This window comes from Schistocerca americana, chromosome 1 (genome assembly GCF_021461395.2).
Source record: "Schistocerca americana isolate TAMUIC-IGC-003095 chromosome 1, iqSchAmer2.1, whole genome shotgun sequence".
Classification (NCBI taxonomy): domain Eukaryota; kingdom Metazoa; phylum Arthropoda; class Insecta; order Orthoptera; family Acrididae; genus Schistocerca; species Schistocerca americana.
The window spans coordinates 880,929,596-880,954,632 of record NC_060119.1 but is presented as its reverse complement, the minus strand read 5'-3'; the positions used below and the strand labels follow the sequence as shown (position 1 = coordinate 880,954,632).

The 25,037-nt window shown below is 42.5% G+C and overlaps 1 protein-coding gene across 1 annotated transcript in view; it reads left to right on the top strand.

The window, feature by feature from the left end:
* The window catches only part of LOC124614330 (cadherin-87A), a 698,834-nt gene that overhangs the window by 392,976 nt on the left and 280,821 nt on the right, over positions 1–25,037 (top strand). The window lies entirely within an intron of this gene.

Here is a 25,037-nt window from a genome sequence, read left to right as displayed (position 1 = left end):
CTGTAAACGATACCAACAGTGGTGGAATGATCATATAAAATTAATTGTTGGTAAGGCGGGTACCAGGTTGAGATTCATTGGGAGAGTGCTTAGAAAATGTAGTCCATCAACAAAGGAGGTGGCTTACAAAACACTCGTTCGACCTATACTTGAGTATTGCTCATCAGTGTGGGATCCGTACCAGATCGGTTTGACGGAGGAGATAGAGAAGATCCAAAGAAGAGCGGCGCGTTTCGTCACAGGGTTATTTGGTAACAGTGATAGCGTTACGGAGATGTTTAATAAACTCAAGTGGCAGACTCTGCAAGAGAGGCGCTCTGCATCGCGGTGTAGCTTGCTCGCCAGGTTTCGAGAGGGTGCGTTTCTGGATGAGGTATCGGAATATATTGCTTCCCCCTACTTATACCTCCCGAGGAGATCACGAATGTAAAATTAGAGAGATTAGAGCGCGCACGGAGGCTTTCAGACAGTCGTTCTTCCCGCGAACCATACGCGACTGGAACAGGAAAGGGAGGTAATGACAGTGGCACGTAAAGTGCCCTCCGCCACACACCGTTGGGTGCCTTGCGGAGTATAAATGTAGATGTAGATGTAGAACTATACACAGGGTGGATCAGTTAAAACTTGCATCGTAAAAATTGCGGAAATGGAAACTGCTGTTGACGTGCGGTTTTCACAGAATGGATTGGTAGTCCGCGGCTCGTACTGTTAACCTATCACTACATTGCAATGACACTTACGAAGCTTATTTTTTGTACAACATACACTTTTATAAATGGAAAAATGCCTATTGACGTTAACATACTAAAGGTAGGCTAAATTAGAGTGTCAGTGGTATTTGTTGTAGGATTCTAATGCGAGTCGTTGATGAGATATAGTACTTTGAAAAGTTACCACACTGAAACTTGTACAGTACATGTTGTAGCAAACACTGTTTATGTGGATTCTGACCAGTAACGAGACAATTGGCCATCATAGATTGTGTTCAAAACGACAACCCGCAGCAGCAGTACACACTGTCAGTCTGGCATGGAACGACTGCTGTATACGTACTAGCATTTCAGCGAAGATGCCCGAGCAGAGTGCAGTAACACGTCGCTGCATGTCATCGGGTGTAGTTGGTATGTCGTCCTTGAGCTTTTCGCACAGAAAAAAGTCTACAGTCGTCAAATGCAGGGAATTGGTCGGCAAGGTACAGGTCCCCTGTGTCCAGTCCAACGACTTGAAAGCAATTCCTAAAGATGTGCTGTAGTACTTTGTGCATTATGGGCTGCACACCCATCATGTTGGTACCACAGGTTCCTAGTATGCAGGGGAACGTCTTCTAGCATCCGTGGAAGATGGTCTGTTATGAGGCTGCAATACTTGTGTGCGTTCAGTAGACAATAATAAGATGGCCTGTGAAAGGCGGGCCTACGAGCTGATGCTTCACTATCCTGCACCATGGACGCTGATGTTCCACCTGATCAATCAAACAGGGAATGTCAACAGACCAGTAGTTCATATTTCGGCGCTTTACCTGGCCGTGATTGGTAAATGTGGCTTCATCGCTAAAAAAGATACATGATTCATATGGAGTATCCTGTCTTAATGCACATGTACAGAAGTTAACACGATTCTCATATCATTTCGTCCGCCCCGTTAGCTGAATGGTCAGCGTGACGGACTGCCGTCCTAAGGGGCCCTGGTTCGATTTTCTTAGCCCAGAGACTGGCGTCGAATGTAATAAGACATGCACCAAGGCGGCCCAACCTGCCCCTAAGGGGCCTCCCGGCCAATGACGCCAAACGCTCATTTCCATTTCATATCGTTTCCTTGCAGCTCTTGATGGAGAGAGATGTAACACGCGGATCAACTGCAAGAGCAGCAAGAACATTAATTTCCCCCTCCTCTGTCGTCACTGCTTTCCTTCTGTTACGCTGTCTAGGTGTTACATTACCACTTCCACATAACTGGTTGAGGAGGTTGATAAATAATTACCTAGATGGTTGACACCTATTGGGGTGTCGTGACGTATACATCGTACAAGAACGAACTGCATTCTTCCTACTCTCTCCATACACAATGAGCAGGTAGGCTTTCTCGACATTGATAAATCCCATCGTCCACCCACGACCTATTGCCTGAACTGCCACACATTAGCCTGAACTGTCACACATTGCCTAAACTGCCAGTGACTAGCAAGTCACATTGCGCTCAAGGGAGAAAAAAGCGCACTGTAAGCAAATATAACAATATCGTACCTAGCAACTACACAGGCTGAATGGCACAAACAAGTTTCGGTATGGAAACTTTCCAAAATACTATTTCTCGTGAACGACTCGCAGTATAACCCTACAAAAAACACCAGTGACATTTTAATTTTCCCTACTTTTAGTTTATTAATGTCAATAGACATTGTTCCATTTGAAAAAAGTGAGTGTTTGCACAAAAATACATTTTATAAGTGTTATTACGATATGTTTATTGGCTAACAATACAAGCCCCTGACTACTAATCCATTCTGTGAAAACGGCACATTAGTAGCACTTTCCATTTCCGTAATATTTGCGGTGCAAGTTTTGGGTGATCCATCCCGTATGTAAGAGGCAGTGTCCTGACTGACTGACACATCATCGCCCAGCTAACGACAGAAAATTGAAATTTGGAGATGTTGTTGATCTTATACTGTAGGAGTCGTTTAGGAAGGAATTTTTCGAAGATCCGTTCCTAAGCGGATGGAAATTCCACTCTTAAGAGGGTGAAATAGGGTGTGAAATGTTTTTAGAGAATCTGTCGCTATCAAGGCAACTTTGAAACTAGACTTACGAAAATTGGTATTTGGTTTCTGGGCCAGAAATAAAGAAATACGTGTTTTAGCATTTTTGAAAATGTAGCTGCTATGAGGGTGATGTAGTGGATGAAAGTTGTTTTTTTTTTTTTTTAAATAAATCACTGCTAACGAACAACTAAAGTATTTTTAAACCTACATCTATGAAAATTGATATTTGACGTCTCGGTTCGACATAAAAAAAATACGTGTTTTATTGAATTTGGAAATTCAACCCCTAAGGAGGTGCTTTATGAAGCATTCAGTATGAAAGTATTTTTAAGGCTAAATATACGAAAATTTGAATTTGGGTTCTCAGTTAGAAATAAAATAAATACGTGTTTCACTGTTCTTGGAAACTGGACTCCTTTGCGAGTGAAATGAGGATGAAAGTTTTTGTGGAAGTATGGAAGCATTTTTCAAGCTAAAATTTTTGTTTTGCTTCTCTGTTAGGAATAAAAAAATTTGTATCACACTGTTTTGGAACTCACCCCTAAGGGGGTGAAATATGGGGTGAAATGCTTTATGAAAATATTTCATTGTGAAAACATTTTAAAACCAAACCTATGAAAACTGGTATTTAGCTTTTCGGTTGGAAATACAAAAATACGTGTTTCACTGTTCTTGGAAATTCAATCCCTAAGGGGGTGAAATGTTTTTAGAAAATCTATCGCTATCAAGGCAACTTTGAAACTAGACTTGCGCGTACTGCTGAGGATAGAAACTTGAAATTTGGAGAGAGTGTAGATCCTAAACCATAGGCATCGTTTAAGAAGACATTGTTCAAAATTCCATTCCCAAGGGGGTGAAATTCTGGATGAAAGGCATTTGAAAATCTATCGCTACTAAGACAGTTTTGAAGCTAGAACTACAAAAATTGGTATTTGGTTTTTCAGTCAGAAATACAAAAATATCTGTTTCAGCATTTTTGGAAATTCAATCACAAAGGTAGTAAAATAGTGGGTGAAATGTTTCGACAATAAATCATTATTAAAGAACTACTAAAGCATTTTTAAAGCTACATCTGTGAAAATTGGTATTTGACTTCTCGTTTAGAAATAAAAAAAATGCGTGTTTCACCGTTTTTCGAAATTCATCGCCTAAAGGAGTAAAATGGGACATGAAAAGTTTTATAAAGTCATTTCATTCTGAAAGCATTTTTTAAAGTTAAATCTAAGAAAATTTACATTTGTCTTCACCGTTAGAAATAAAAAAAGGTGTTTCCTTATGTTTGAAAATTCAGCCCTTAAAGGGGTGAAATAGGGGATGAAAATTTGTAAGAAAATGTTCTGTCACATTAAATTTTTAAATCTAAATCTATGAAAATTGGTGTTTCAATTCTCGGTTAGATCTGAAGGAATATGTGTTAGGTGACGACAGTTTCTATGGAAACATTACCACAAGAACGCAAAAGGCGTGATTAACAAAAAACCTTGGATTTCTTCTACCAGAATCACATTTTAGTCGCAAGTACTTTAAAAAAGGCCATGTTTCTATGACCTTAATTAACATGAAAAGTTTAGAAGCTTTTGCAATTTGTGAATAACATAAGAATTCGATTAAAGAAAAACAAAAGAGCCCGTGCAGACCATATTTTCTACATGAGTGAAGCAGCGGACGCTGAGCTTGTCTACAGTAATTCACAATGCACCACTTGAAGGAACAAAAGAATAAACCTACACCCCTACAGGTTCAAATGGTTCAAATGGCTCTAAGCACTATGGGACAACATCTGGGGTCATCAGTCCCCTAGACTTAGAAACTACTTAAACCTAACAAACCTAAGGGCATCACACACATCCATGCCCGAGGCAAGATTCGAACCTGGGACCGTAGCAGGCGCGTGGTTCCAGACTGAAGCCTCTACAGGAAAAAGAATGGTAACATAGGGGAGAATGGATCACACACTAAGACATCAAAAGGAGTAAGACAGAGATATGTCTTGTCTGCACTTTTATTGAATTTGCACTCAGAAATCGCAAGGACATAATTCTGATAAACCAGCAGCAATGAGGTAACATTTTACGCTCCTCTGATGTCAATAACAACCACCACCGCAGGATTTCTAGTACATATATTACGCCACAACCGGTTTGTTCTAAGTGAGCATTTGAAGTTGACCGAAAATTCACCAACAGTCTTCCTAATTAATTCTCACAAAGTGGCAGAAACGGGCCGGTTGTAAGAATTAGTTGCAAAGACGTTTGGTGAATTTTTGGTCACCTGCAGATGTTCTCTTAGGACAAAACAGATTGTGGCGTAGTAATCGTACCTGAAACACAGCTGTGCCGTTTTTATTACGGTAAATGGAGAATGCTTCAAAACAATCCGTTTCGCCGGTGACGCTGCCTTAATGGGAGCAAATGAAGAGGAGCTACAGAAGTCGCTTCACCAGATGAATTACATCGTAATATAGAAGTACAAGACAGAGATTAAAAGAAGCAGACCTTCTGGTAACTGGGAATCTGTATCATAATGGATGGTGGAAATACAACGGCTATTAAAGCACGGACAGCTCAAAATGGTTCAAATGGCTCTGAGCACTATGGGACTTAACATCTGTGGTCATCAGTCCCCTAGAACTTAGAACTGCTTAAACCTAACTAACCTAAGGACATCACAGACATCCATGCCCGAGGCAGGATTCGAACCTGCCACCGTAGCAGTCGCGCGGTTCCGGACTGAGCGCCTAGAACCGCTAGACCACCGCGGCCGGCGCACGGACAGCCCAAGCAAAAGAAACGCTTATCTGTAAAATAACTCTATTGTTTCCTTGACTAATAGGAAACGATTTTTTGAGGATGTTTGTATTTGGTCACTGAGGAAGAGGGAAAAGAAATGACTACAACTTTCGAGGTGTGGTGTTGGAGGAGAACGGAATGACAGAAACTCAAAGGAAGAAGTGTTGACAAGAGCAGGAGTGGCAAGGAGCCTAATCAAAAAAAGTCACTGCTAGGAAGAAAATCACGGTTAGCTATCTAATCTGAAATTCATCTCAGTTCATTACTCTATTTGAAGGAATAGTGGAGGGAAGGAAACAGAGAGCACGGTAGAGACATCGGTGTATGGATGAAATTAAAATGCAGAAGATACGTGAACACCAAGAGACTAGCAACTAGAAGGGAGGAAGTATGTGCGAGCCAACTAACTTCCAAGCTGCTTTGAAAAAGGTCGCTTTAATAACTACGGTACTCCTTTTTAGCTTCATTTGTATCAAGTCTGTGTTCGAGTTCTGCACGTTGTCAAAAGGGTCAGTATAGTTACGTATTTACGTAATTTTGTTTAATAAGTTTTAGCTGCTGCAGCGCCGCGCGTGATTAGCCGAGCGGTCTCAGGCGCTGCAGTCACGGACTGTGCGGCTGGTCCCGGCGGAGATTCGAGTCCTCCCTCGGGCATGGGTGTGTGTCTTTGTCCTTAGGATAATTTAGGTTAAGTAGTGTGTAAGCTTAGGGACTGATGACCATAGCAGTTAAGTCCCATAAGATTTCATACACATTTGAACATTTTTTGAAATGCTGCAGCTGCCTTGTGCAAAATCACAGTTTCTTTAGCCATATTGTTTTTCGAGTTACTTATTATTGTCTACACGAGTTTTGAGATGCACTTACTTTCATGTTGCGATCAACATCCCTTTTTTTTCTAACGTTATGTACATATTTTGTGCACTTTTTCACGAGCTGCTATTCATACTTTGAACAGTATACGCAGTTATACTGCTACATGCGCCACGTACCCGTCATAAACGTTCGTTGTAATCGGGAATAATATGTTCTAAAACCACCTCTGAAGTCAGTTGCGTTATGTAAATAAATGGTGAAAAAAATCAAACTTCGGATTAGTATGTATGTGAATGGAATGGTGAAGCTCTATACGACGTCAGATTCATTATGTGATGATTTCTTTTTTTATGTCTGGCTAAGGTGTGTTCGCCTGCGTAGCTCAGTGGTTACTCTAGATGGCTGCCATGCGACTCCTGGTACTACCAAGGAGTTTTACTTGGTGGGAGGGCATGCCCCACCATACCGCATCCCGCATGACCGCACATGGTACAGGATTACACAGCGGCCGACCGACATCGCATGGTCTTCAGGGCCTGATCGCGGAGTTTCGTTTTTTCGTGACTGTGGTGTGAGCCGATTTGAGGTAAGGGATTGAGAACAAGGAGAAACTAAAACACAGTTTTACGTAAACAAATAAATGTAACTACAAATAGCCAATGATAAATTTGTGTGCTTACAAGTAGTTTACAGCTAATGTCGTTTCCCACTTCTCAGCTTCCCCGGTTTACAGTATTCCTAAACCCCCTCTTAGCGATTGCTGAAGTCCGCAGCTTCCTTAACATCTGTGAGCCACCTTCTAAGCATTCGATATCGTTTCTCTTGGTTTCGTCTGGTATCCATCCCCATACCTTCTTTAGCCATTTAATATGGCCCGTTCTTTCTAAAAGAACCTCTTCATGACATCGTATAGAGCTTCACCTTTCCATTCATGCACGTACTTATGCGAAGTTTACAACCTCTTCATTTCAGTAGCATACAAGATACTGCCCTCTGTTTCCATAATTTTTCTTATTTCTTCATTTCTCATGTGCTGAGCTCATTTGTTTTATAGATAGATTGTTGATGATTATGAAGACAGTTTTGGGTAGCTCGAATGGAAAAATAACAGATCGCATAGATAACGCAAAATTTATACCACATATTGTACATCAAGTTACTGAACCGGAAATCGGACAGGAAAAACAGAAGAGAATTTATTTAAATTTGTCAGATCTGTGTTTAGTGAGTAAATGTTATAGATAATTTTTGTTAGAGACACTTTTTTGGATAGCTCTGTTTTATAGTCCAGGATGTCATCGGAGACACACGCTTGTGAGAATGAATTTCTGTTTCTTCAAGCAGATAATCCTTTCACTTTCATTGGCCAGACGTAGAATTTGATGACTGCTGAGGGCAGTGATTCAATTCACAGCCGCGGGCTTACCCACTACTTTCAGTCAAAAAATAAATCAGAATGTGCACATCGCTTAGCTCAGAAATATTTACAATTTAAAAGGAAATTCGAACACTGAAGAAAGAGTTTTTCTAACGTTTTGAGGGATGTAGGGTACGTCCAAATACTTGGATAAAAGAGCATCTGAAAGGTTTAGCATATTAAGTGGAAGTTATTGAAGACCTTATACCTAGAAGCTATGTTGGCGTGGTGAGCTCAGCACAGTGAGAACTGTTCGGTAATGCTTCCATAGGGATAGTTGTGGAAAAGAGGAAAATGTGGAGGAACAGAATCCAAACTGTCTGCAGTCTAAAATTTGGCTTGATCACAGAAAAAAGCCGGCATGACTATGCGTTGTTTGGTAGGACTCCTTCCTGCTCCTTTGTACCGTGGTAATTAGTACAGAAAGTAATTGCTCTGCCAATGCGCAGAAAAATCGAGAAATCGAAGGCGTATTGTGCAGAACTCCATGAAGCGTCCGATATTCATACGGAATTTGCAGGTAAATGCGAAGCCTCCCCCTGTGGCCCTCGTTAATTAATGAAATGTCTGAAACAACAGTCCTAAAGCAAAAAGAACTGCAATGCACTTAGAGAAGGGTTAATTATTCACTTCAGCGAGGAAGCTGTATAATACATTATTTGTGCGAGTATTAATCACCTAAGCAACTCAAAACTTTCACTGGAAATTAATTCTTTCGTAGTCCAAATATCTCGAAATTAGTCCACATTAAGTTCCTTTGTACCAGTTTGTATGTAATAATACGGAAACTTTTACGGCGAATGTACAGACGTCTTTGCTTTTCTAAAAATGTAAGAAAACTACAGACTGTTAGAAGAGTTATAGAGAACAAAGTTCAACGGCCCCGCTCTAATCACCAAATAGCAGTGAAATAACTGACCGAAATCAGTTTCATACGATGAGGCCATCCGAAACATATCCAAGAACGTAGTACGCTTTATAACCACCCTATTAAATTGTTAAAAGCTTAGTCAGCCGGTGTCGTATTTATGAAATGAGAGTTCGTATGAATGTCGGTTAATAAATATTTCGCGTTAAGCGCCGTTGCGACAGAAGGAAAGGTCAATTGTAGAAACTAAGGCACTGAATATTATAAGTAACGTTATTAAGGAATACACCCGACTGACTACACAAAATAAGAGGGCATGTACATTCGCGAGTGTGTGGTTCAAAATAAGAATTAATACTGTAAAGGAAATGGGTCATAAGTATAGTTACGTCAGTGCTCACTCAGTTGTATGCGAACGTACGATCGGGATATAGGCACGTTCGTACTATCGTTCCCTGTGACCTGGGTAAAGAGAATTGTGGTTAAAATACATTTATTCATCTAAGAAAGAAAATAATCGGACTTCGTAATTAAATGAAAAGAAAGATTGCAGGTTCTGAATGTCGCGGCAAGTATGACCTAAATACTGAAACTGACATTGGCGGTTACGAAGGGAAAGAGGTGGACACATTCATGTACCTCTATTGTTGAGCAGCGCCGTCGTGAAAATCGTCGCCTCCATCTCTACACACAATCGAAATAATAATAACCTTCCAGAGTTACAAGAGCTGGCATCAATGGTAGCGTAAATGAGAAAGTCGTATTGTTTCAGAAGCTGCTTTGATTATTTAGCACAATTTCACTAGAAATTACACAACACTTCACTTGTACGTCTTCTCACCAGGGCATGAGAACAACGAAAGATAACTAATACTAAAACTAATAAATGAATAACGTAAATTTTCTTTTGTCCGTCAGTGTTAAATACTTTTCAAATTAGTCTTTGGTACGAGAGTTGAATACTTATCTACACATTTATCAATAAGAAAAAAATGCAAAAAAAAACAACGAAAACTCGGCCGTTGCAGCTAGGTGCCTGGAGGAAGCAGACGTGTGGTGACAGCTTTAAGCACTTTAGCACGTTAATGGGAGAAGTTATAAAATGATTTCAAAATGGTTTTTGTTAGATAATATTCAGAGTTAGGATTTGTAGTTACCCAACAAATTAAAGAACGCAAAGAAAATGAAGTGTCTATGCAATATATATGTGTAGTTCATGGTTTGAAATCGATTTTGGTATAACTTAAGTTATCAGAGCAAAGTTATTTCAAATAACTAATTTTATGCCATTGCACAACTGGCATTATTCAAGTCAAGATAAAATTTCATTAAGTAAACATCAGGGCCAAACGTTAATTTTTCAGTACCATCTTAATGCCATTGCACAAACGGCATTATTCTCTTAAACTTGATTGCTGAGTCGAATACATGTTTCATTACTGGCAAAATGGGGGAGTGCACGAAACAAGTTCGCAGATGCAGTCAGATGCAGGTTTGTTGAGTAATTATTTGGGAACAATTTTATCTTTGATACTCTCAGCCTTCATAATTTTGCAGTTTTAATGACCTGCAATACGTAATAGCGAATCACCAAGAAGCCACGATCGTATATCAATGGAACTTCGTACACGTACCTACCATCAGCAGGTATGTAAATGATTAGAGTTGATATTCTCCGTGACATCTAGCGGTGGCTTTTTTTTTTTTTTTACCATGCGTGATAGGGTATATAAAAGGCGTGAACAGCGTCAGATAGAGTGATCGCTGATGGACAAGTCAGATGCCGCGTAGTCGTGCGTGACGGCGTTGTCAGCACCTTACGGAGTTGGAGACGGACCCCATTACGGGTATTCGGTATTCGTTAGGTCGATTGGTCGAATCGTGCAATATCGACATTTGTGGGGCGTTTGGATGTGACAGTGGCCTGATGCTTGGGAGAGTGAGGGCAGGCATACTACTAGTCAAGGTTTCAGTCGAGCACATCCTACAACCACATGGAGAGGAACGCCGTACTGTGCACCAAGCACATCGCAGAGACTTCAAATGTGTGCCAGTAATACGAGAACAAGTAACGGAATCCGTTCGCTGCGACACTGTGTGTCATCCCACACCTTTGGTGGGAGACAACTGGACTATGGAATTGCCGTCGCCGACCACGATGGCCGAGCGGTTCTGGGCGCTTCAGTCCGGAACCGTGCCACTGCTACGGTCGCAGGTTTGAATCCTGCCTGAGGCATGGATGTGTGTGATGTCCTTAGGTTAGTTAGGTTTAAGTAGTTCTAAGTTCTAGGGGACTGATGACCTCAGATGTTAAGTCCCATAGTGCTCAGAGCCATTTGAACCATTTTTGAATTACCGCCCCGAGCATAGGCTACTGTCAACATCACAACACAAACGGCTGCCTTTGGAATGTTGCCGCGACCAGAAAATATAGACTGCTGATAAATGGCACCACATTGTGTACAGCTATGAATCTTGGTTCTGCAGTACCAGGGATGATCTTTATGGCCGAGTACGACGGCGGCCTGGGGCGAGGTCCAATGCTTCCAGTACCTTGGAGAGGTGCATCGATGTTACTCCTGGCATCATGGTCTGTGGAGCCGTCGGATATTACTTCAGGTCTTGGTTAGCTGTGATTTAGAAAACTGACTGCACGACGGACGTCTCGGACATCTGCGTCCTCACGTGTCACATTCCATGCGGTAGTATCGTCGTTCCATTTTTCTGAGTGATGTTCAGGTACGCTCGTGTCCAGCAAGATCCCCAGATCTGTCGCCGACAGAACATGAGCAGGATCAGCTCAGACATCAACTGCGTACCAGTGCCAGTATCCAAGACACGAAGTACAAATCATAATAGTTGTGGCCCACCTTGCCTCAGGTGCGGTATGGAGAGGCATGTGGTCATCACACGGTTTTCCCGGTCGTTGTCGGGCTTCTTGACCTGGAGCCGCTTTTGATTGGTCGAGTAACTCGTCAGTTGGCCTTCACGAGGCTGAGTGCATCCCGCACTAACTCTGCCACCAAGGAAAACTCTCTGGCAGTACAGGGAATCGAACCCGCATGCCGCCCCACCCCTCCCCCTCCCCCACCCTGGCAGTCAGATGTGTGCTGATCACTAAGCTACGGAGGTGGACTCTCGTTGTTGACAGTTACTGTATGAATAAAGTCCAGGTATTTGCGGGCCATCAGTTACACTGCCTCAAGTCACACACACACATCCTCTAACTGTAGTACTTTTAACATTAGATTACGAGCTGCGTAAGAAAAGTCATGAGACTGACAGTCCAGCGAGCGATCTGGCAACGCTGTGTCGCTCTACTTGTGCAGACCGGTGTGTTCATCCCTTCCAGATGCTCAGTTCGAGTTGCAGATCGGTACAGCCATCATGTGACTTTTGGGAGCGCCATCATGGAAATTATGTCTTTGCTGTGAGTTACGAAAATGGAACAGCGAAACTTAGAGCAACTTTATGGCATCAAGTTCTCAGTTAAACTCGGGGAATTCGAGAGTGTGACCGTTGCAGTATTGGAAACAGGCCTATCGGGAACATTCCTTGTCAAGAGCACAGTTTTTTTTTTTTTTTTTTTTTGCTGGTACAAATTATTTTTGTAAGGCCGAGGACAAGCTGAATACGAACCTTTCTCAGAGAGACCTTCAACTTCAAAAACCGACGAAAACTTCGAAAGTGTGCGTTGTCTTGTGAGATCAGACCGGCGTTTAACAGTAAGGATGACGGGTCACCTGTCAAACACTTTCACCGTACATGAAATTTTAACCTTAAGAGTTGCACATGCAAAAGTCTCACAACTGAGAAGAAGGCCAAATGAAGAAACGTGAGAGTTGATCTTCTTGAGAGGATTGCCAGTGATCACCAATGGTTGAGTCGTGTGAGCACAGACGGATAAATCCTAGATTTTTGAGTACGACCCTGAGACAAAGAAGCAAAGTAAGGGGCGACACTTTGAGACATCTTCTTGACCAAAAACAAAAATTCGAATGAGTAAATCAAACATCAAAACGATGCTGATTTGCTATTTTTACAGTAGGGGAATCGTGCATAAAGAATATTTTCCTCCAGGACAAACTGTCAGCTAAGAGTTTTACAAAGATATCCTTGAAAGGCTCAGGAAGAGGGCGAATCGGATGAGAACGTACATTGCAGACAGGTCGGTGCTACATCATGAGAACGCCCCATGTCACGCGGAATTTTTGACCTCAAAAGGCACTCCTATTGTTCCACAACCCCATTATTCATCTGATTTGAGTTCTTGTGACTTTTTTCTTTTCCAGAACTTTAAAAAGTCTTAAAATGACGTCATTTTAGGACTCTGGAGAACATTCAAAAACGTGTGACCGACATTTTAAAGGCTCTACCAGTTGAAACCTTTCAGCGCTGCTAGCAAGACTGGGAACAATCACTCCGCCAGTGATTGTTGTTTGACACAAATAAAAACTTTGGTAGTTGGAAAATCAGTCTCATTACTCTTCTTACACAACTCATTTACGGTTTGATGAGTAGATTTCATACTTACGCGAAATACTGCACATCAATTTTTTGTTCCCCTTAATAGCCGGTAAATAGAAAATCCACAACTGATACTGGGTTCCAGGATTGTCATTTAGTAATTTAGATGTAGATACATACAAATTTTACCAAATATGGTGGTTGTCACTATTGGCTAAAATAGCCATTTATTAATTTAATTTTAATTAATTTGTGGTAAGGTCCTATGGGACCTAACTTCTCAGGTCACCGGTCCCTAGGCTTACACTACTTAAACTAACTTACGCTAAGGGCTACACACACATACACACACGCATGCCCGCGGGAAGACTTGAATCTCCGACCGGGTGGGAGGAGGCGCGCGAAGTCATTTATTACTTGCGTAAGCAGCTAAATGTACTTACGACAACATCAGCTTACGACAACATTAAAACGCGACGCATTTCGATTGGGTGTCACTTAACATCAGGCGTATACCGAGTAGTTACCATATTTGCTACTAAACGGAGACCTAAGCAAGAGAATGGCCCTATTCAGAATTCCATTGCTTGGGTAGGGAAGTGATGTTCGCAGTTTCTTTTTCTTTATTTGTGTGCTGTCGTACAGTATCGATATAACACCAGCAGAACGCATCCTGAGGTTGGCACTAAACCATATAACGGCCTCGCCAATCTGCCGGCAACTTGCAGGTACACCTTCGGCTGTACGCACACGAAGTCTACAAGCAGTTTACGGGCTGAGTCAGCCTAAACCTCAGTAGTGATAGTAGTCTGTCTGTGAATGTGTTTGGTTACGACAACTTTACCTGTATAACGCACTCTCTCTCTCGGATTTGCTGTTGTAGCTGACTAAAGGCAGCGCTATTCTATTTATTCGTGCTTCTGTTCATTTCCGCTTTCTATTCCTCGGCACTCACCTCTGGCGGAACTAACAATTTTCGTATCGGCTTTCTGTCGGCTGCCGTCTACGACGTGGCCAGTCAGCCCGTATTAAATGTCAGGCTGACATAAGCATTAAGGAATTGAGTATGTGGGTGCGTAATCTTGTCACGAAACACTTAACATCGTAACTTAGGCTTTTATGTTCAAAGTTCCCGTCATTTTTTACACTTTGCTGGTTTTATTAAACCACAGAGCACAACATTTTGTTTCTATGTTCGATACTGCTTTAGATTCCAACGCCTCCAAAACTGCTATTTTCATTGTTCGCCTCACACTCAACGTTCTTAACCATTCGTCCGTTATGTATGGAATTCTTATCGTTCAAAGCTTGCACGCTTTTAAATACATGAGTAGAGTGGTATATATTTCAGTATAACACAGCTCCAAAGAGATTCTCTACAGAATATAGTGACTAGTCTTTTAACGTTAATTTTTGCTTTGCTGTAACGTTTACTTGTAGTGAATGATAGAAGAGGTGGACCTGAGACAAATGCGTTCTCGAGACCGAAGATATTCAGCTGAAATTACGAGGTTTGCCCAGAAAGTAATGCATCGCGTTTTTGCGTCTTTTTTTTCTTTTTCTTTCTCAGCCGAAAACAATGCTACGGATGCGAAACGTTATATGTGAACTATTTCAAGTCTCCTGAGTGAGCGCACCCAGGGTCCCTCACATCCGACATGTGGTGTAGCTACAGGACAGTTTCAAAATGGCATGTACGGTACAAGCAACGTGCCGTCATTGAATTTCTCACTGCAGAGAAAGAAACTGTGTGGAAAATTCACAAATGCTTGTGTGAAGTCTATGGAACATCTGCTGTCGACAGAAGTACAGTTAGTCGCTGGGCACGGAGGGTGAGGTCTTCAGAAGGCGGTTCGGCGGAGCTTCCACGATTTGCAGCGGTCGGGGAGACCATCCACGGCTGTCTCACCTGACGCACCTGACCTAGCCCCCTCGTACTTTCATTTGTTTTTGCCATTAAAGGATGCCATTCGTGAAAGACATTTTGAGGAGATGCGGAGGTGATGCACTGGCTCCGCCACGAGAACAAGGATTGGTACCGACAGGGCATACACGCCCTTGTTTCGCGTTGGAGGAACGCCGTAGAATGGGATGGAGGTTACGTCGAAAAATAGGATGTCTGGATGAACCAACATTCCTTCGTGCGTGTAATTCTCATTATGTTCCATAAAGAACTGTTGAAGAAAAAAAATGCGATGCATTACTTTCTGGGCAATCCTCGTATCTAAACCATTTGAACGCAGTACAGTGAAATGGACAGTCCTCTCCGAGCGCTGGAAATATTACTACGAAGCCCAGTTTTATTGAAAAATGGTGGCAGGAAATTACTAGCTGCTCTTATTTCTTAGAGAGCAATATTTCTTCAAGCTGTGAGTTGATTAACAACTGTGGCGACTGTGATGACAGGGAGCGCACAAAGTAACTCGGCCTGCACATGCGCAGGACATCCCGGTAGGGGAAGGGGTAAGGTGCAATTCGACAGCCCAGGCCTATGCTCCAACACGTATCAAGAATGGCATGAGGTCTACAGCTAGCGAGTCTGCAAGCTACTGTCGTTCAGAGTCAATAGTTTCTCACCAGAGAACCGAAAAAGAAATAGCCACATAAACAAAGGAGCAACCAAAGCAAAAGGAAACCAACCACACACTCCAAGCAGCAAAATCATAAAACAAAAAATGGGGAAAAATTTTGTGCAGCGGACAATATCGCTCACTATGGTACTGATAATCTAAATAAAAATGTAAATGTTTCTTTGTTCAAAAGCTTAAATTTCTGCAGGTTCTTCGCCGATGGCTTTGAAATTTTGATACAACAGTGCATTCAAGTAAGTGCATGTTTTTACGTACCCACTGGATCACTTTTTAATATACACACACAGAGTGATTTAGCTGCGCCTACCTAACGGTTTTATGGAATACGCAACGCTTTCAAATAGCATGTGAAAATTTTCACATTCTCTCGCCCACTACGTGCAAATTATTGGTCCTACACAAAAAATGAACAGGAACTTTTTGCAGGAAGCTTAATGTAGCTAAATTCTATACCTGGGAAAACTTTTCGCTAGATGCTGTAGTTTCCAAATTAGTCAAGAAAAACGTACAAAAGTGCCCTTTCTTTCTTGAATAACTCGAAAACGTGGCCTCCCGCGAAAATGTATCCCAGAAGCATATTTACATTAAACTTCCCATAAAAATGTCCTGCTCAGTTTTCGCTGTGGAACTACTAGTTTGTGCGTAACGAGTGGGATAATCTGAATCTCACACATAGTTTTCGGAGAAAATATTTCCAAATTACTTTTTATTTTTTTTAAGATGTATAAATCAACTGCAAAAACCGGCTGCGACAGAGGAACTGCTGTGCTATGCTGTGCTGTGAAAATGCGCAGTTGCGCTTAACTACAGCAGCAGGACATTTAAACCATTCGAAAAATGGTTACTCCCATATATATTCTTCCTCCTTATATATAATTTCAAATAAAAATCGTTTACACAATTATGTGCCGTTTTGTTTTCTTCCTCGCAGTCGTAAAAAAGGAAAGTTGTATTTATAGCTTACCTCCTTATGATGAGAATACTACTACGGAATCTGAGTCGACTGAAACTTCGTAATTCAACTAGTTCGCAGATTAAGACTGCGCGAAATACTGTCATAGAGACTACTATCCTCACAGATGCAGCAGGAGGAGAGGTCTCTCATACCCTGCATACCGATGATCCGAACTAAGTTACTCTTTTTAAGCTATTTCAGTTTCCGCACAAGGCTTCGTTACAAATAACAAGGCTCAGTCAAGGTCAGAGAGAGGGAGGGGAGCGGAATAAACGGACACAGAGAGGCGGAAGGAGGACACGAATGGAGAGAGGAAACAGGAGATGGAGAGAGCGGGGTGGGGGAGAGGAGGAAGTGGAGACATACAAAGACAGAGGAGGACATTGACAGAGAGAACGAAGAAAGAAATTAGAACGTGTGTTCAATTCTGACCCATATTTAGCAGTTGCAAAGCATTGCTAGGTTCGCAAGTGTTAAGTAATCAAATGTGTCACATGGCAATTATGTGCCAGTGTCTTGATAAGCTGTCCGGCAGTATTACATTTCTGAAGTAGTGAGGCCTTTAGGAAGCACCTTTAGCTGCCCCCCCCCTCCCCCCACCCCCACCCCCTCCAACCCGCTCTTCTTTATTCTCTGTATTGAGCGACTGGAATTGCTGGCAGTTCGCGCAACGCCGTCACGCACAGTATTTAATGAGATTTTCGTTTGCTCATTAGCCTCTGCCGACAAAAATTTAATGGCATTGCGTATAATCACACGTTGCTGATTACAGAGAATTTTCCCTGCACCTATTCTGCATGAAAACAGTGCTATCACGCTACGTAGCAAAGAGATAGGAATGTGGAACGTCGAAGTGTGGAATTTGGCAGGCGACAGTCAATTTAGGCCGTCGCGCCTTCAGAACACTGGAATGGAAACGCCAGGCGTTCACAACGAGAAAGCGTTTCTGCGCAAATGTCATGTTGCTTTGTGCAAACTAAGACAGAATTCTTCACTGTAGCGCCTGCATGTAAAGATTTTAACTAGCTTACACGCAGGTTGTGATTTGTTCGCCTGAAACCTTTCGATATGGACGCCATATTATAGTGGCGTCAGTGAAGATTATAACATCATAATTACCACTGTATTTCTCAAAACGTATGTTCTAGTTCACCACTGGTCCAGTATGCCTGTGCTCATAGTTCGTAGCGTTATTCCAGAATTTAAAAAAATAGTATGTGGAAAACTTGTTACGAACCCATGTTTTTGTTGTAAATTTGCAGCACTCCAATACGGATTTCAGAAATTTTGTGTAGCAGCGTCCATGCCACACATTGTGTAAACGGAAAAGCTGTCTCTAAAGATCTGAAAGCGAGGTGTCATCAACCACTAATAAAAGATCAAGCAACTGATAATCCAGTTTTTTATAGTATGTGAACTATGAACTTGCTGTGAGAGATAGAGATTTAAAATTGAAGACACCTTCCGAAATGCAGTGATACTTTGTTAACGGAATTTTAATGGAATTTGTTTTGTACACTAATTTTTCCAGTAACTGGGAAACACTTCTACAAACTTTTATCCAGCGCCACGCTTCTTTCTCGCACCTCAAAGGCTGGACCATTCGGTATGTCCGAATTTCAAGTCTGCGCAGGCTGACTCGGCATGGTGGAGGAAACCACCGTGTTTCACCCGAAAGGTGAAAGTGTCCTCGCGCCACGTGCTCACCCGGCTGGAATGCAGGGCCGCTCTGGGCGTGTGCTTTTACTCACGAGCCAGCGTTTTACTATGCCTGACGTCACGCGAGGCCTACGAGAAAGACAGGCCGCGGCGCGTACGTCACGAAGGTAGTCCTGCGCTCACTAGCTCGCTCAAATCAGCAGACAAACTACGTTTCTACACCTGTTAACTCGCAACTAGGCGTCTCTGTATAAACGAAAACTGAATCTTCTACCGGAATCCGCTATTGTGGAATCTTACTGTTATTAGTCCTATAATGATGTGAAGTCCATGGGCCTACTTATAATTTGTTACGGCTGTACTGGCGTACAATAAAATACAATCATGCTAAAATGATTATCAGTTGCATAAGGCACCACTTCCACCATGTAATGAGTACTGTTAAGCAGAAGACACTAAATGCTATAAACACGACGTTATACTATTTATATCGAGTACTGATCTTAAATTAAATTTTGCTGTAGTACTGTTAATCAGTAAGACTTCATAATAGCAGATTCCAGTGGAAGATGCAATTCTCGTTATTACTTACACGCCCAGCTGCGAGTTAGCAGGTTGAGAAACGCATTTTGTCTGCTGAGCTGAGCGAGCGAGCGAGTTCAGGACTACGTTCGTGACGTACGCGCCGCGGCCTGGCCTCGGACGTCACGCGGGTGACGTCACGCGGATGATACCCAACCGTCGCTACATACTGTATGTACCAGACTCCTACAAACTTTTCAAACATGATAGAGCAGTGTAGAATTTGTATGTACTTAAAATGCGTTGCATTTTAAAAAGAATAAAATACACTAACAGAAAAAATCGCAACAGCAAGGAGTTGAGCGACAAAGCAAAAGCTGGTAGGCGTGTTTCTACATCTGAATGATGATGTCTATTGTAACTTCACGCCAGTCGGATTAGAGTGACGCCAATGGCCCTACTATGGCCGGCTGTGGTGGCCGAGCAGTTCTAGGCGCTACAGTCTGGAATCGCGCGACCGCTTCGGTCGCAGGTTCGAATCCTGCCTCGGGCATGGATGTGTGTGATGTCCTTAGGTTAGTCAGGTTTAAGTAGTTCTAAGTTCTAGGGGACTAATGACCTTAGAAGTTGAGTCCCATAGTGCTCAGAGCCATTTTTTGGCCCCACTATGAGGAAGCAGATTGGGTTCGCTTCAAATACACGCTGTAAAGGTCGTGAGCGTTAGTTATCTTTCAGACTGGACGTGGTGGTTTGATGTTTGTCAAGAACGCCTTTAAGCGACAAAAACATCACACTAAATTTGAACGAGGTCGTGTAATAGTACTACGAGATGATGAGTGTTCCTTCGGTGATATTACGGAAAGATTTCTCAGGAATGTAGCCACTGTACATGATTGCTCGGTCACGAGAAGACGAGGCTCCGGACAGCCACATGGCAGATCAAGGGAAGATCAACGCGTACGGCGTATGGCTCTGGCGCACCGTACTGCATCTGCAGCAGCAATTTGAGCAGCAGTTGACACCACAGTGACACAACGAACTGTTACAAATCGGTTACTTTAAAGACAGCTCCGAATCTGGAGCCCTGTAGCGTGCATTTCACTGATTCCAAACCACCGCCACTTGCGACTTCAGTGATGTCAGGCGAGGTCTCATTGGAGGGCAGAGTGGAGGTCTGTTGTGTTTTGTGATGTAAGCTGGTTCTGCGGCGGTGCCAGTTATAGCTGTGTGTTGGTTAGAAAGAGACCAGTTGGAGACCTGCAATCAACCTGTCTTTCGCCTAGACACATTGTCCCTACACCTCGAGTTAAGGTCTGGGGTGCAATCTCATATGACCGCAGGAGCACTCTCGAAGCTATCCCAAGCACCTTGATTGCAAATTTGTTCGTCAGTCTGGTGATTCGACTTGTTGTGCTGCCATTCGGGAACAGCATTTCAGGGGGTATTTTCAAACAGGATCACCACTCTACGGAGTGCCGACACGTTGTCTCCGCCTGCTCGATCACCAGATGTGTCTCAACCCAGTACATTTGGAACATAATCGGACTACAATCCAGCGTCATCGACAACCAGCATTAACCGTCCCTTTATTGACCGACCAACTGCAACAGGCATGGAACTCCATCCAACAAACTGACATACAGCACCTGTAAAACACAAAGCATGCACATTTATATACTTGCATTCAACATTGTGGCGGTTACACTGGTTATTAATGAACGATACTTCACATTTGCAATGGCTTATCTCGTCCTTACGTTAACTCGTGATTCTGCAATGTTTATCACTTAAATATGTTACCTACACAAATGTATTCCCGAAATTTCATTGTTGTTGTGGTCTGTTGTTGTGGTCTTCAGTCCTGAGACTGGTTTGATGCAGCTCTCCATGCTACTCTATCCTGTGTAAGCTTCTTCATCTCCCAGTACCTACTGCAACCTGAATCTGCTTAGTGTATTGATCTCTTGGTCTCCCTCTACGATTTTTACCCTCCACGCTGCCCTCCAATGCTAAATTTGTGATCCCTTGATGCCTCAAAACATGTCCTACCAACCGATCCCTTCTTCTAGTCAAGTTGTGCCACAAACTTCTCTTCTCCCCAATCCTATTCAATACCTCCTCATTAGTTACGTGGTCTACCCACCTTATTTTCAGCATTCTTCTGTAGCACCACATTTCGAAAGCTTCTATTCTCTTCTTGTCCAAACTGGTTATCGTCCATGTTTCACTTCCATACATGGCTACACTCCATACAAATACTTTCAGAAACGACTTCCTGACACTTAAATCTATACTTGATGTTAACAAATTTTTCTTCTTCAGAAACGATTTCCTTGCCATTGCCAGTCTACATTTTATATCCTCTCTACTTCGACCATCATCAGTTATTTTACTCCCTAAATAGCAAAACTCCTTTACTACTTTAAGTGTCTCATTTCCTAATCTAATCCCCTCAACATCACCCGATTTAATTTGACTACATTCCATTATCCTCGTTTTGCTTTTGTTGATGTTCATCTTATATCCTCCTTTCAATACACTGTCCATTCCGTTCAACTGCTCTTCCAAGTCCTTTGCTGTCTCTGACAGAATTATAATGTCATCGGCGAACCTCAAAGTTTTTATTTCTTCTCCATGGATTTTAATACCTACTCCGAATTTACCTTTTGTTTCCTTTACTGCTTGCTCAATATACAGATTGAATAACATTGGGGAGAGGCTACAACCCTGTCTCACTCCCTTCCCAACCACTGCTTCCCTTTCATGCCCCTCGACTATTACAACTGCCATCTGGTTTCTGTACAAATTGTAAATAGCCTCTCGCTCCCTGTATTTTACCACTGCCACCTTCAGAATTTGAAAGAGAGTATTCCAGTTAACGTTGTCAAAAGCTTTCTCTAAGTCTACAAATGCTAGAAACGTAGGTTTGCCTTTTCTTAATCTTTCTTCTAAGATAAGTCGTAAGGTTAGTATTGCCTCACGTGTTCCAACATTTCTACGGAATTTCATTACTCTGCATTAATCTTTTAGGTATTGCTATTTTTTCGTCAGTGCGTATACAAATAAGCTACATAGCAATTCATAGATAGTAAATCGCTTCTGAGAACACTGCAGCTCTAATTTTTACCTTCTTCCTTGCATGTGACATTGGTGTCAGCAATCTAAAACTCATATAATATTAATACATAAAAGTCCGCCCTGAGTGGTCAGCGCGACGGAATGTCATACCTAACGGCCTGGGTTCGATTCTCGGCTGGGTCAGAGATTTACTCCGCTCAGGGACTGGGGTGTTTTCCTTATCATCATTTCATCCCCATCGACACGCAAGTCGCCGAAGTGGCGTCAACTCGAAAGACTTGCACCAGGCGAAGGGTCTACCCGACGGGAGGCCCTAGCCACACGGCATTTCCAATACATAAAATATGTCATGCTATTACAACAATGGAATGTCGTTTATGTTTTATTTGCAACGCTTCCGCTCAATTTTGGTGAAGTACGTGGCGGAGACAGTGACTTTGAGGCAGTATATCTCTTTGGTAAATGCAGGACGATTCTGCTGCCGCCTACTTACATTTCGCAGAAGGACCTTGACGATAAGACGCAAGAAATTAGCCCTCTTATAGAGGCATGCAGATAATCGTTTCTCTCGTGCTCTATTTGCGAATGTTACAGGAAAGAAATGGCTAGTACTGGTAGAAGATACCCTCGCTCATGCACCTTACGGTGCCTTGCGGAGTACGTAGATGTAGACTATTAGAGAAATATTTTCGCATCTCGTAAAGAGAAATATGATGAATATTAGCAATTTTGTGCACCAGTTTTGTAAACAGTGGCCAAGGCAGAGTGGAGTGTAAGGGGCAGTGCAACCAGCGAGTTGTCTCGACGATTCGTCAGCTACCATAAGCCTCTGCCTTCCATTGCCAGAGTCGCGAATCAGAAGACTGAAACAATTCACGAGGCCGAAATGTTTTCTGAACTACACGTCAAAAAAAGGAGGGGAAATGTCATTGTGGCATACTCCTGAGCTGTAATCCTAACCGAATTAACGGTATAACAAATTTTACAAAAACAGTACAAGTTCTTACCGGCCTTGTACTTCTTAAACTGTTTCTGTACTTTCTGATGTCATAAAAATAAATATGCAACTATTACTATAAGCAATAGAATGCCAAAAATAGAGAACACAATGAAAGTAGTCACATTTACTTGAGAAAAACATAACAATGACGCTAACTCTGAAGAAACTGTGATTCGCGGAAAAGTTCAAAATTGAAAAATGGTCACCAATACTCGAAATGTTGCGTACCGAACTTCGTCGTGTAAACAATTACAACTTCGTTAATTTTCTGTTTGAGCTATGGAAATTAAATAAATTTACCAAATACAAATACTGGATCATGACCATCAATCGGTGATTATTAATCGGCGCGCTCGCGGAGTATGATGAGAAACGATAGGTCCACTTTCTGGCACCAAGAGAAAATATGACGCTGTAAGCAGTCAGAATGCAGTATGGTAGCAGGAAGAGAGTACGAACGTGATAACGGTGGTTCTGGCACGTTTCTTTGGAAATGCTCACAAGCTACAACAAGTGTTCAATATGGTCTCCACTCTTAGTAAAATGCTTCACCTGTAACATGGCAGTGTCGACAGCAGCATAAACGGAGTAATTAAGAGTGATAAGTTGTATGCATCCTTCAGATCATGAAGAGTCCAGATATATCCCTGATAGATACTGTCTTTCAGATATCCTCACAGCCAGAAACCACATGGATTTCGGTCGGAGTATCTGGAAGGTCATATATCTTGAAATTTTCTAGAGATGTTGCGGTCGTTACCGCAGGTCACTCGAAGCAAATCTTTCACCTGGGAAGCGACGTGTGGTGTCGCCCATTTTGCATGAAAATGGCAGTGTGGACACAGTTGCGTTTTTACGAAGCTGAAATCACGTGTTGTACATGGAGGTCCTTACAACACACAGATGTCACTGTACACCAATCAGGTCCGTGAGATGTCATCTCCTCACCGGCTACTGTGGCCGAGCGGTTCTAGGCGCTTCAGTCCGGAACCGCGCAGCTGCTACGGTCGCAAGTTCGAATCCTGCCTCTGGCATGGATGTGTGTGATGTCCTTAGGTTAGTTAGGTTTAAGTAGTTCTGAGTATAGGGGACTGATGACCTCAGATGTTAAGTCCCATAGTTCTTAGAGCCATTTGAATTTTCATCTCCTCGAAGAAAAACGGGCTGAGAATCAAAGAGCACAGTCAGGGAGCGCGCTGAGTGCTGTGGATGTTCCTGCACAACGTGTGGTGGAGCACAACACAGTACGCACCGTGCAGAATAAAATTTACTTCGTCCATCCAAGGAATATTCCCGAGCCACATGTCTACCATTTCCATCAATGCCAAAGAACGAATGGCAAAATCACGGCGTCGTAGTCCATCTTTGGGTTTGATCAGATGCACATTCTTAATAACCTTGTAGGGATACCAGTGTGAAATGCACCGTAAAATCTTTTTAATTGTTGACACAGCTTGACCATTAGCTGCAGATTTGAGGCGTGTGCTGCACGGTCGGTTATAGCTACAGTAACTTCATCAACAACTGCCATGGGAATGGGCCGCCTCCCTCTCCCTGTGGCACCACATAATTCACCTGTCTCTTCAAATATTTTGATCATATTCTGTAACCCGTTAATTGAAATGGGGCCTCTTCGCAGTTGTTTCTGTTAGCGATATTCCCGCACTGCAGCGCTGCTATTGCTGCCGTTCTGAAAAAACAACTTTGCCACCAGTGCTGAGGTTTTCAACTCGGTAGCCATAGCGTTTCGAACGGAAACCTTTAACCTTCTTGACCCTTTACACCATCACAAAAGAAGTCGACACGCGCCGTCAAGAGATAAAAAGCATACTGACATCATAGCAGGAAACATTTCACATTCTGATTGCTTACAGCGCCATGTTCTCTCCTCGTGGCAGAAAGTGACTCTCTTATCCTTTTCAGCATACCGCACGAGCACACCATTTAATCAGCATACCTACGATGTTTCAGTGTCCTGTGCTGCATACAGCCCGCGTAGCAGCACTCGGAACACCGTCTGTTTAATTATAACCACCAGGTAGATGCTTACTCTGAGTACAGGAAATAAAGTGGTTCATTTCACAATTAAGTGAATTCATTTTTCAAAACTGGAG